This window comes from Canis lupus, chromosome 12, assembly GCF_011100685.1.
Source record: "Canis lupus familiaris isolate Mischka breed German Shepherd chromosome 12, alternate assembly UU_Cfam_GSD_1.0, whole genome shotgun sequence".
Lineage (NCBI taxonomy): Eukaryota > Metazoa > Chordata > Mammalia > Carnivora > Canidae > Canis > Canis lupus.
Window position 1 is genome coordinate 46,032,828 of NC_049233.1, and position 12,924 is coordinate 46,045,751.

Below are 12,924 nucleotides of genomic sequence, written 5' to 3' on the forward strand. Positions count from 1 at the left end.
AGACTTCCAATTTTTAAAAAATTGGAACACTTATAATTCCTAGCTGGCTCTTTGTCTTCTACCCCCCAAATGGATTGTCTTCTCTCATTATTTTATTCTTTTTGTCCTCTTTCCAGGCTTCTCATTTTTGTCTTTAGTACTGATTTGTTGGGGTTGGGTGGTCTTTTCTTCTGTTTCAGAGAGTAGAGTAGGTGATATGTGGTTCAATAATGTATTTCTCAATTCATCTGGCCTGGTGATGCCTTTAGTGGCAATTCCACCCGGATTTTCCAGGATCTTTTCTTAACATTTGATCTCAAAGTCACCTTTTACATTTTTGTGCCCTCAAGAATACTTTATTAGGAAGTTAAGAAGAAGCTTATCGGTTCTTTCTCCCGGCACCTTGGAGGTGGTAGGCTGCTTCAGGATGAAGCAAAGCATCTCTTTCTCAGCTACTGACTGCCAGAAACTCATTGAAGTGGAGGATGAATGCAAACTTTGTACCTTTTATGAGAAGCATTTAGCCATAGAAGTTGCTACTGATACTCTGGGTGAAGAATGGAAGGGTCACATGGTCCAAATCAGTGCGGAAGCCAAATAAGGCTTCTGCATGAAGCAGGTTGTCTTGACCCATGGCCATGTCCACCTGCTGCCAAGTAAGGGGCATTCCTACTATACACCAAGGAGGACTGGAGAGAGAAAGTGCAAATATGTTAGGGGTTGCATGTGGATGCCAATCTCAGTGTTCTCAACTTGGTTATTGCAAAAAAAGGGGAAAAAGGATATTCCTGGAATTACCAATACTACTGTGCCTTGTTGCCTGGGGCCCAAAAGAGCTAGCACAATCCACATACTTTTCAGTCTCTCTAAAGAAGATGATGTTCCTCAGCATGTTGTGAGAAAGCCCCTAAACAAAGAAGGTAAGAAACCTAGAACCAAAGCACCCAAGATTCAGTGTCTTGTTATACCAGGTGTCCTCCAACACAAACGTTGGTGTGTTGCTTTGAAGAAACAGTGCACTAACAAAAATAAGGAAGAGGATGCAGAATATGCTAAAATTTTGGCCAAGAGAATGAAGGAGGCCAAAGAAAACCACCAGGAACAGACTGCTGAGAGACAGAGGCGATCTTCTCTGAGAGCTGCTACCTTAAATCTGAGTCCAGTCAAAAATGAGATTTTCTGAGTGCAAATAAAGAAGATCAGACATTTAAAAAAATTATTTATTTATTTATTCATGAGATACACACACACACACACACATACACACACACACAGAGGCAGAGACACAGGCAGAGGGAGAAGCAGGCCCCATGCGGGGAGCCCAATGTGGGACTCCATCCCAGGACTCGATCCCAGGACTTGATCCGGGAACTCCAGGATCACGCCCTGGGCCAAAGGCAGGCGCTAAACCACTGAGCCACTCCGGGATCCCCAAGATCAGACATTAAAAAAAGAAGCAGCAGCTTATCAGGCTTCCATCACCATGTAGAATCTTTCACCATGTTAAGTCCAAATTCAGTAATTTAAAATGCTTATAAGCTTATAAGCTTCAAAATGATTAATAGGTCACACTTTTCCAAACATCTCTTTAAATATTTATTTTTCATTTCTTCATTCATCCATATTCATTAGGATATAAACATCTCACCTTCCACCTTTCCCCCACTGATTTTGTTATTTATTTAAGAGAGAGAGGGAAAGAGGGAGGGGCAGAGGCAGAGGGAGAAGCAGATTCCTCACCAAGCAGGGAGCCCAATGTGAGGCTTGATCCCAGAACCCTGAGATCATGACTTGAGCCAAAGGCAGACGCTTAACTGACTGAGCACCCAGGTGCCCTATTAGCAATGTATTTTTATTAATATAAAGTTTTATTTTCATTTATTTTTTTTATTATTATTTTTTTTAATATAAAGTTTTAAAAAGTCTTTTGACCTCTGTCCTGGGAATTAGGAACTCTCACTATTTGATCTTTCTGAAACTTTTGCTTCCTAGGATAAAAAAATTAATCATGATTTTATAAATTTCTTATTTTTGAACAAAGTTTAAATTTGCAAATAGTTGTAAAAATAATCTTTCATAAACTTTCTAACAATCTTGCATAATTGCTTGAAGAAAAATACACTGCATCATAAATATGTTCCTTTGTGTGAATTTCAGATTAAGAAAGATTGATTATCTTATATGTTTAGAACTCTACTTCATGCAGTGCAGGATAAAAAAAGGAAACAGTTTTTGAGCTTAAACACATTCAAAACCTTGTTGGAGGAAAAAAAACACAAAGCAATACAAGACCGTATGTAATCAATGATCAAAAAGAAAATAGAAAATTACCTGTGGGGTGACTCTGTCCACTGGCAGTTTATTTATTTATTTATTTATTTATTTATTTATTTATTTATTTATTTATTTATTTATCTATCTATCTATTTATTCATTTATTTATCTATTTATTTATTTATTTATTTGAAGATAAGGCAGGGTATTGAATGACTTTACATTTAAAAATAAAATAAAATCTGCTTTCTTCATGGGATTGTCTTAAGCCTGTGTTTATTTATTTTTTTGAAGTTTCTTTTTTTTTTTTTAAAGATTTTATTTATTTGTTCATGAGGGGCACACACAGAGAAAGAGAGAGAGAGAGAGAGACAGGCAGAGACACAGGCAGAGGAGAAGTAGGCTCCATGCAGAAAGCCTCTCGTGGGACTTGATCCTGGGACTCCAGAATCACTCCCTGAGCTGAAGGTAGATGCTAAACCACTGAGTTAAACCGCTGAGCTTAAATTATACAATTTAAGCCTATGTTTAAATTGTATAGGAGCAACATGTTTTCCAAGATGAATTGTTTAGAAAATAGTTTATGTCTCAAGGATTGTTGACGGTCTTTACATTTAACAGAATCTTTAATTTCTTTCATTATTAAAAACAGAAAAGATAAAAAGACGTTTTTGAAGCTGTGTACATTTAAAACTTATTTTTTTGGGGGCAAATAAAAAGAAATCAATATTTGTGGGTCAGAATGCCTTTAGGTTTTATGCTGCTGGGAAATTATGTATAATTTGATATTGGATTGTTAGCAGAATACCATGTTTTCATTTTCCTCCAGCTGCTTTAAACCTTGGAAAGCCACTAGCAATGCTCTTCAAGAACAGCTGGACACAACAGCAGAATCTTTCTGCAGACAGGAATTTCCTGGAATAAAACTATTGACCATCTAGTGTCATGGAATAAAGTTCTCATTAGTTTCTTTCTCTTGGGTAGTTTGAGTTCTTTTTTCCTTGTTATGGAGCTAATTAAGTTTATAGGAAACTAGAGCTACTTAGAAATATCTGCATGACAATACTCAGGAAAAGTTTTCATAGTATACCAAATCTCTTAACTTCCTGCCCCCCCCCCCCAAAAAAAAATAGAGAGGGAGGAGAGAGAGATTAATAATATCATACAAATCAGAACAAACCTTGTTTTGCAAACTTTTTAAGTGTCACATGGCTTCAAATAAGTTGTTTCACAGCTCTGTTCATAATTCTAGAAATGAAGATACTGCCATTGTCCCAGAAAGGTGTTGCATAGGTTAGGTAAAGGAATTGTAAACTTTTCTAGGCTATGTGGATATATCTCACTCTGCCTGATTTCCTTCTATCCAGCAACCAGGTAGTGTCTATGTATAAACATTGAATTAGAAGTAGAAATACCACACCATCCAGTAATTCCACTACTGGATATTTATCCAAGGAAAATGAAGACACTAGTTTGAAAAGATATACGGTGCCTTCATGTTCATAGCAGTATAATATATGATAGCCAAGATATGGAAGTGACCTAAGTGTGCATTGATGGGTGAATTGGTTAAAAAAAAAAAAAAAAAAAAAAAAAAAGATGTGGTATATATACACAATGGAATATTAGCCATAAAAAATGAGATCTTGCCATTTTTGAGAACATGGACCTCAAAGGTATTATGCTAAGTAAAATAAGTCAGATAGAGAAAGACAATACCATATGATTTCATTTATATGTGGAATCTAAAAACAAACAAACAAACAAACAAACAAACACATGCAGATTCATAAATACAGAGAACTTGTGGTTGCCAGAGGGAAAAGGGGTGGGAAATTGGGCAAAAAAGATGAAGGGGAGTGGGAGATACAGGCTCCCAGTTATGGAATGAATAAGTCATAGGAATGAAAGGTACAGCATAGGGAATATAGTCAGTGATATTGTAATAGTGTTGTACAGTGATAGATGGTCACTAGAGTATTGTATAATAAATAGAATTGTCAAATCACTATGCTGTACACCTGAAACAGATATAACATCATATGTCGACTATACTTCAATAATAAAAATAAAAAAATCTTATAAATACAGAAAAAGTCACATTGTCTATTTTCTTTTTTTTTTCAGATTTTATTTATTTATTTATGAGAGATGCAGAGGGAGAGACAGATATAGGCAGAGGAAGAAGCAGGCTCCCTGTGGGGAACCCGATGCAGGATTTGATCCCAGGACCCCAGGATCATGACCTCAGCCAAAGGCAGACACTCAACCATTGAGCCACCCAGGCATCCCACATTGTCTATTTTCTTCACTGACCCAGTCAGAGGGAGATATAACTGGTCTTCCACATTAAAAGTTCTGGAATACATGGGCCCTATTTATGCATAACTCAAATTCTTTTCCTTAGGTTCTCACCTTTTGTTTACTGCAAAAATTGGCTCTTTCACTCCTTTCCAGACCCTTCTCCAACATGGAATTAGCAACACATATGTGGCTCTGCCTTAATTATAAGCTTAATTTGTACATGATTTTCTTATTTCGATATTGTTAACTTAAGAGGGTCCTATTACTGCAAAAACTGGCTCTTTCACTCCTTTCCAGACCCTTCTCCAACATGGAATTAGCAACACATATGTGGCTCTGCCTTAATTATAAGCTTAATTTGTACATGATTTTCTTATTTCGGTATTGTTAACTTAAGAGGGTCCTATTGCTAAAGGGCATCTACATGGCACATGCATTTTAGTATCAGTTGGATCCTCTGTTTAATCTAATTCTGTTCATGTTCTGTTATTTTAATTTTGTGGTAGCAAGGGTGGAAAAAACCATTTTGCAGTTTCTGTCCTCTTATTTTATCTTCACAAGGTCTTGGCGACTTGTAACCATTACCTGAATTCACTGACATCACATATTCTATTCCTATGAACTAACCTTGATTCATTTCCTTTTATCAATAAAAATATTCTCCTCTGACCAGTGCTGCCCATTCAATGTCATTCATTTAGATTCTATTGAATGGCAACTGAATAAAAAAATATTCCCTCTTAGGACATAGTGCTGTGCAACTTTTCATTTGATACATTGGAATTCTTTCTGTTATAGTTAACTATTGCTGTTTAATAAATTACCCCAAAACTTAGTGGCTTAAAACAAGTGTTTTATTATATCTCATTAGTTTGTTGATCAGGAATTTAAGATTCAGCTGGTGGTATTCAGCTGGCAGATGAACTGGTCTGGAGGGTCTGAAATGGCTTTGTTCACATGTCTGCCACTTTGATAGAGATGGCTGGCAGGTTGGCCTTAGCTACCCAGGATAGTTAGACCCCTATGGAGCTCATGGCTTCTAGAGCAAGCATGCCAAGTGGCCAGAAAAGATTCTATTGATCTAGTCTTATAATTTCCAGAATGTCAATTCTGTTACATTCTTTTGGTCAGACAATTCACTAAGACCAACTCAGTTTCAAGGAGAGGGAAATTAGAATCAGTTTTTTTAGTAGAAGAAGTAATAAAGAATTTTTGTTCATCATTAATTTACCACAATTTTCCTGCATATTTAGTCTAAAACTTGATGTTAAGAATGAGTGGCATGGCAAACTATTTAGAAGTGAGAACTCTGCATCCCGGAATTCATGTTTCTTAGTGTGTATGTGTTTTATTTTGTGAACTAAGTGATAGAGATAGGTAAATGTCCCCTTGAATTTTGTTACTTAAGTAGCAATTATAAAATGACTTGGTTGTAGAGGGAGTCTTCTTCAGCCATGACAACAATGATGACAATGACAATAGCAACAGCTGCTGTTGTTATTATTCTTCCCCACCAACACTACTAGGGCCCATGGGTTGTGTGCTAGACACTACTATGAATTGGCAGTAATCTTAAAACATTTCTACAGTGGAGGAATTATTATTGTTATTTTGTAAATGAACACTTTGAGGATCTGAGTAGATAAGTTACAGTCTAGTGAGGCAGAGAGAGGTATCTGGAACCAGACTGAGTTCAAATCACAACTAAGCCATTAACTACCTGTCTGACTTTTGAAAAAATAATTTATTAGTGCTGCAGTTTCCTCTTCTGTAAAAAGGAGAGAAATAGCAGCACACTCCTCATGAGAATTTTAGGGGTAAATATAGACACTAAGGATAATACTTGGCATCTGGTGTTAGCTATTATTATTGTCCAAGGTTATACAGCTAGTAAATACGCTTACTGAATTCTGAGTGCTGCGATATAGGATGAAAATGAATAATGCCAAAATAGCCACAAGACTTTACTGACATGGGGACCAGAGTAGAATCTGTATCTGTCCGATTTGCAGAGGTAATTATTTTATTTTGCAATGGACTAGAAAAAGAAATACAAAAGTCTTCTACTTGGCTTTGTCATCTCAAAGTGGGAAGCACCTTTAATAATGTCAATCTTTTTTACTTCCCTAATTAATTCAGGTATTCATTTATTTTTTTTTATTTTTATTTTTCAGGTATTCATTTAACAAATATTTCTGAGAACCAGGTGTGCCAGGTGTAGGGCTAGCTCCTGGGGTTAAAATGCTGGACAAATAAGCAGTGTCCTAGCCTCATGATTTGCTCTATTTTTGGAGTACAGCTTTGCATAGGTTACTAACTTTTGACATCTCAAGACTTAGGGTTGGCCATATTTCTTCTCTCCTAGAAATTCATCTTCCACTAGCATATTGACTTTAGTAAAAATGCAACGGATGCCTTGGCAATGCAAGGGATATAATAGACCATATTTGATTCAACGAGTAGTTTAAAGCCACAATGGATAAGATCCATTCTTAAAAAAGAAAAAAACTAGCTGTTTAGGACAGAAGAAAAATTTGGAGGACTTAAAGGGTTTTTATTGTCTTTTTACCTCCCATTTTATGTTTTTGATGGTTAATTTTATGTGCATCTGTCTCACATGGCTGCTGTTAGAAATCCCCTTGTTGACTTTCAGCTGCAATGGCTAGGTTTGGTCTCCTGTCAAAGAGATTTTAACTTCCACGGAAGAAGTGCCTAGACCCCTGACAAGGCAGACTTAGCCTGTCTGGTTCTGATAATTCCATCTTTTAAAAAAAGTCAGAGGTAAACATATCCTGGATTTCTAAGTGTATGTCTTCTCTGTGTCACTGTTGTCCTTTCCCAAATGACCACTAGCTCTACTCTCAAGCACATTTATCTCTACTGTTTTGTTGGATGTCTTAGTCTGCTTGGGCTGCTATAACAAAATATCATAGACTGGATGGCTTAAATGACAGACATTTATTTCCTCAGTTTTGAAGACTAGAAGTCCAAGATCAAGGTGCCAGTATAGTTAGGATCTGGTGAGAGCTCTCTTCCTGGCTTGCGGATGGCTACCTTTTCCCTTTGTCCTCATATGGCCTTTCCTCAGTGTGTGCATGTGGAGAGACAGTGAACTCTTTTTATAAGGGACCAGTCCCATCATGGGACCCCAACCTCATGACCTCATCCTAACCTAATTACCCCCAAAGACCCTATCTCCAGATGCTGTCAATTGGGGGTTAAGGGTTCAACATATGAATTTTGGGGGCATATAAATGTTCAGTCTATAACTATGGATATAAGCAAGGGTTGAGCTTTAGACAAGAAATTTAATTTTATGAAAATAAACGTATACATGCTTGGTTACATAAACAAAGCAAAAGATGTAAAACTTGGCTCAAATTTTTGTATGTGGTTTCTTTGGAGAAAATGCTGTTTACTTCCAAAAAAAGTGTCTAATCTCAGATAAATAAAACCTTCCTGTGGGTTGAACTACTGTGAGGCACTATCGTGTGTGGTGAAGACAGCACAAAGAAGAAGCATGACACTTTTGTCCTGCTTGATTTCTCTGTACCTTTTTCTAGATGCCATTCATATGGAGTCTGCATATTAGAAAAGTATCAATACATTGGCCAATATTTATGAATTATTGCTGGATACTGAGAACTGTGCTCATTGGCCATAGTGGTGACAGTGTTGTGGATGGGAATCAAGATAGATTCATTGACTTTGAGCAGTTTTTACAGTCTGGTTGGGGAAAGCATTTATTTTTCTCTTCCTCTCCCATGTATTGGCCTATGGCCTGTTTGCTGGTTTTATACAGAATCCTTAGGTCTCTCGTTTAATGTGCAGAATGGAGATTCTGACAGCTGAAAACAAATTGTTTGGATGTGTGCATTCTTCAAGGAGAAGACAGTAGAATAGTATTAGTGTTTTGGCCTCCTAATATTCTACTGCATATATCATAGGCAGCATATATAATTTTCCTTAGGAGGCCGGATGAAAGAATTAGGTTTATGACTTCCATCACTTCTTTATCATCAGACTCTGAAACTAATGCCTATTCATCAGCAAAAGAAAAATGTACAATTTCTTTAGCAGCAATGGAACTGTGGTTTAAAAATACCTAGTGCCCTCTACAAAAGCCTTGGCTGAGCTGTGAGAGCAGCCACTTGCCTGTCAGATGTCTAATTATTTCTCCCTCCTCCTCAGCCATGCCAGTAGCAGGGAACCACTGAGACCATATTGTTGCCCATATGTCATGAAGCTACTAAATTAAAGCCCTATGTAACATGCTGACAAGTCTACTGCAGGAGTTGAAGGTTCATTGACTAAATTTCTCTAACCTATCAGTCCACTGTTAGTATTTTTGAGTTTTCTCTCTCTGTGGTACAGGCTTTGTCAAGGACTGAGATGTTATCACACACCAGTACCACCAGAAAAGAATGAGTATCTGGCTTAGACCAGATTTTAGCAGTTGATGAATTACACCTAAACCCCTAATGTTAGATCACAAAAACCTGACATTCATCCTGTCTTCTCAAGCGTGCAGGATGTTCAGAGAAGTTAGGTCAGAGATGAATGCTGTTGGCTCATTTGCGAAACTATAGACAATTTTCTGAAGTTCACTGTTCCATGTTCATAGGAGGAAAGTGTCTCCCCTTGCCTCTTCCATTTCTTTTGCTTTTACTGTTGTTCTTCTCTTAGCATGGCTGCCTTATTTTATTTTTCAATTCATTTAAAAATTTTCAGCTAATTTTAAAAGAAGAGAAGTAATCTCTAATCTATCCCAATTTTCTCACATCCATCCATAACTATTATGCTAATGGAAATGCTACTTTGGTCTTTCTTTTATCCTCCTAAGAGGAATGGATAGTTTTTCCTTAGGGAAGAATGACAACAAAAAAAAAAAACTTAAAAAATGACAGGTAGTACACAGTATGTTCTCTTATTTAACTATAACAACAATCTATGAAGGCTGCCTTATTGCCTAGTTTGAATTTGGGGAAACTGAGGCTCAGAGGTCATGTGAATCCAATAATGGCAAAATTGTGGTCTGTTTGACTCCAGAAACCTGTGTTTTTTCTCTTCAAGTCTGCATCTTGGTTGTTTGAATCAGACAGCTGAAGATTTCTCAGATTTTGCTCCACGGGACACTGATATCCTTCTAAATGTCAGTAGATATCCTCTGAAAAAGGCTCTGTTGTCAAATATGTTTGGTATATTAGGATTCTCCAGAGAAATCGAACCAACAGGAGATATATATGTGTGTGCATATATATGTGTGTGTGTGTGTGACTATACACACACATATATACATAAAATTTTGTATTTTTTATAGGAATTGCCTCATCTGATTATGGGGCCTGAGAAATTCCACAATCTGCTGGCTACAAACTGGAGAACCAAGAAAACTGGTTGTGTAATTCAGTCTGAAGTCCAAAGACCTGGGGAACTAGGATGAGAGTAGAGGGAACTGAGTGTGATCATCCATCAGCTGGAGTCTGAAGACGTGAGAACCAGGAGGGCTGAGGTCCAGGTATAGGAAAAGATAGATGTCCCAGCTCAAACAGAGAGATAGGAAATTCACCCTTCCTCCACTTTTTTGTTCTATTTGGGCGCTGCACACATTTGATGATGCTCATACACATTGGGGCAGACAGTTTGCTTTACTCAGTTCACCAACTCAAATGCTGATCTCTTCTGCAAGCACCCTCAAGATACACCTAGAAATAATTTTTTATCAGCTTTCTGGACATTCCTTAGCCCAGTCAAGTTGACACGTAAAATTAACCATGACACTTGGGAAAGGCTGTATTAAATCAAGTTGAGCAAGATTTTTCAGTACAAGACTCTTTGGAGCTTATGCATATTGAGATGTAAATTTTCAAGAAGGAGGTACAACATTTGAATTTTCCTGAATCTGGTTGAATACCATTTTTTTTCCTTTTTCTGTAGAATATGTGGGAACATAGTTTGTGTAATGTTGGCATAATCTTCTTCCCATTCTCTTTCTATATCAAAACTAATGCCTGTCTTGTTGGTTTGGTTATAGTGTATAAGTCTTTGCTCTAATTGCCAGAGAGGAAGGAACTATGAGGCAGTGAAATTACAATATATAGATAGCTGTGGTTTGAAGGAGCTCATGATCTAGTGTCCTGTTGTATACTTAGGGCATGACATATTGCAATTGGTAAAGAGTTACAATGCTAGTATAGGTGGCTTCCTGTATAAGATTGCAGTTTGTACCTTGTTATATTATCTTTCATTTCCTTTCCTTTTGCATTATTTTCCTGTGAGTAGAGCTTAAAGAGTTGTGGGTTGAGGTTGTGACCTCCAAGCTGAAGGCTTTTGACAAGAAGCCCTTTCCCAATGTGGCAGATCAAAAAATAATTCTAAAGTTGTATCTGACTTTCATGTGGGAGAACTGCTTCCATGTTGAAAAACTGAAATTCAAAAAAAAAAAAAAAGAAAGAAAAACTGAAATTCATGTTATTCATTGTTTGTGATATTAAGATAATCCTGAGCTACTGAGATTAAAGGCAAATGACGTTTTTCTGGTGACAGGGGGAGAAGTTATAATAATTTTCTGTAACATAGGGTAAAGTCACTCTTTCAATTAGGCTGAAAATCTTTTCAGCTCTTTAAGAAAGATAATCACTAAGGAAAAATTTTAGCTAAAACACATATTTTTTTATGTATGTGCCTTTGCAGTTAAAATATTATATATAAAAAATTCTTGATTACTCAGAAATCTGATCACTATAAAGCTTGAGAACAAGGCAGATATACTTGCTTGAGGCCAAGAGAGCTACTGCCATAAACCAAGCTTCTTCCTTGATTCAGTCACCTAGATTGCTGGGTTTGCTGCAAGCCTAAAATGGCTTTCCACTGGCATTTTTCTAAAATAGAAAATCCCAAACACAAGCATGACTCACTGTAAAGGAGGAAGCCCTCTGAGATGAAAAGAAAAATGCTTACCTACTTGATTTTTCTTTAGAGTCTCAAGAAACAGGATTGAGTCACTTTAATAAAAATTTGTTTAGGGCCCAGAAAATTTCAATTCATGCTATTGGTTTATTAATAAATGTTTTATTAGGTTACAAAGAAAGAATATTTGGATCTCCACAGAGCAGAGATAATTTCCTTCATGGCTCACATTAGGATCCCATCACTCTAATTTCAATATTTTTTATTGACATTATAGAACAGAAGGATTTCTTGTGTGTTATTTTAAACAGCTGATCTCCACTCTCTGCGTACACATACAGTTAATGAAGCAGTTAAAATCAATTTTTCAGTAATACTCAGAGATCCTTAGGCTCAGTCACTCAGCAACATTTATTTAACACCCTTGGTGAGCACAGAATCTTAGATGTTGTCAGGGGTAAAAAAGTAATAGATGCTATTCTTGCCTTCAAGGATTTTTCAGTTGGGTAGCTATGAAAAACACATATACATGAAAACCAGTGAGACTATTAAGATAATATTTAAACAACTTTAAAGAAACCTAACAAGTTTATGAATTTGTGTTGATCTTACTCTTAGTGTGTTAGTGTAGAAGAATTTACAAATAACAAACTTTAATTATTTTAGAGTTTAGACAAAGCAATTCCCTCCTTCCTCAGCTACACTTACAAAGGTTTGGGGGATAGAGTCTTTTGGGGGCACACAATGATGGAATAATTTTTCTTAATAGAACAACTCTTCACGTATAAATCATCTTTAAAAACAAATAGGTGGCCATGATCTATACAACATAACCCAAGGAGGAATGGACAGCTAATCCAAGGTGAGTTCATGTGTGGTCTCAGCAGTGGTCTATGAATTGGTCAAGCTCAAAGTTCTGACAACAAAGATGATGGTCATCAACCGAGACTAGGAGATACTTTTTCTGAGGAGTTTGAATGTGAGACATAGTGAAAGTTAAAATGCTGGTGGTAAAGGTAGAGGCTAAAAAAGGATGCACGTTCTATAATAAACTTGTTTAATCCAAAATTTCAAAGGCAGCCAAGACTGATAGTTCAGATTCCCCAATTATGGATTTTGCTCCAAATCTCACTCCATTAAATGAACTGGAGGTAGATTTTATGTCTTTACATGGTGTTTTTTTTTTTTTTTCAATCTCAAAAATAGGCAGATAAGATAGTACAATTCCACATTAATACTCAGTCTCCTCTTCTCTATAAATCTGTATGCTTTATTTCAAAGCTCAAAGAGGCTCCAAATTCCAAGAAAGATTTGGAAGTTTGTGTCTAGGCCTATACAGAACTTCAGAGCAGCACTTCTCCAAACCAAAAATCAGACCCTTCAAGTCCAACTGCTTTAACAATATTCCTCCGGGTGCCACACAGTGGTGAGCTGTAGGTACTCACTATGCTCTTTGAG

At 36.7% G+C, this 12,924-nt stretch overlaps 1 pseudogene; it reads left to right on the forward strand.

The window, feature by feature from the left end:
• The first annotated feature begins 406 nt into the window (after nt 1-406).
• On the forward strand, nt 407-1,152 carry LOC100688330 (annotated as a pseudogene).
• Nucleotides 1,153-12,924: the final 11,772 nt, after the last annotated feature.